The sequence below is a fragment of the Prionailurus viverrinus genome, chromosome A2 (genome assembly GCF_022837055.1).
Source record: "Prionailurus viverrinus isolate Anna chromosome A2, UM_Priviv_1.0, whole genome shotgun sequence".
NCBI classification, from domain to species: domain Eukaryota; kingdom Metazoa; phylum Chordata; class Mammalia; order Carnivora; family Felidae; genus Prionailurus; species Prionailurus viverrinus.
The window spans coordinates 107,521,158-107,522,078 of record NC_062562.1 but is presented as its reverse complement, the minus strand read 5'-3'; positions in this window follow the sequence as shown (position 1 = coordinate 107,522,078).

Sequence of the window (921 nt, the reverse complement as noted above, 5' to 3'; positions counted from 1 at the left end):
ACAGGTTGTAAATGAACTGTATAAAGTATATAGTATAATATATGATGCTATTGATAAAAAGAAAAAAAGGGAAGATTTATAGGGGATACCTAGAAGGTGCAGTTTTAGATAGAGTTACCAAAAGTCTTCATAGAAGGGTGACATTTGAGCAAAGATTTGGTAGAAGTAAGAAGTGACCTGTGGTTCTCAAAGTAAGGGCGTTGCCATCACAGGAAACTACCAGCATATAGACCATCATGTGGAAACGTGTGTGATTTGTTTGGAAAGAGAAAGAAGGTCAGTGTGACTGAAACAAAATAAGAAAGGGGAGATTGTAACATGTGACGCCAGAGCTTTTAACCAGAGTCAACATTTTCCAATAATTTGGCTTGTGCATGGAATGGTGTGGAAAGTCACAGAGGGACTGAGCAGATAGTAGTTCCAACCTGATTCGTGTTTTATAAGATGGACTCTAGTAGTTTTAATAAAAATAGAGTGGTGGGGCCCATGACAGATGCGGAGTGATGGGTGAGTAGACTTGGGCATTAATATGGGTAAGTGATGATGACTGCTGGGACCAGGGTGGTACAAAAATTTTTGAAGGGGCAGTGAAAAAAATAGTCAGATACCAGATGTATTTTGAATGTAGAGCTGAAAGGACTTACTGATTGATTGAATTAGTGTAGGAGAGAAAGAGGATGCTTAAAGATTTTTGGCATGAGAAACTGAAGGAATGGGATTGCCTTTAAGTGATAAGTAGGATGTCAGGAAAATCTACTTTGGGAAGACTGAAAATAAGGAGTTTTCATTTTGTAATAGGTCACTTTTAAAGTGCCCATTAGACTATTAGATAACCATGTAAAAATGTCAGGTAGACAGTCGTCCACGTTGGGAATTAATAGATTAGGTACGGATTAAAGATATTTCTTTATAATTTACCAA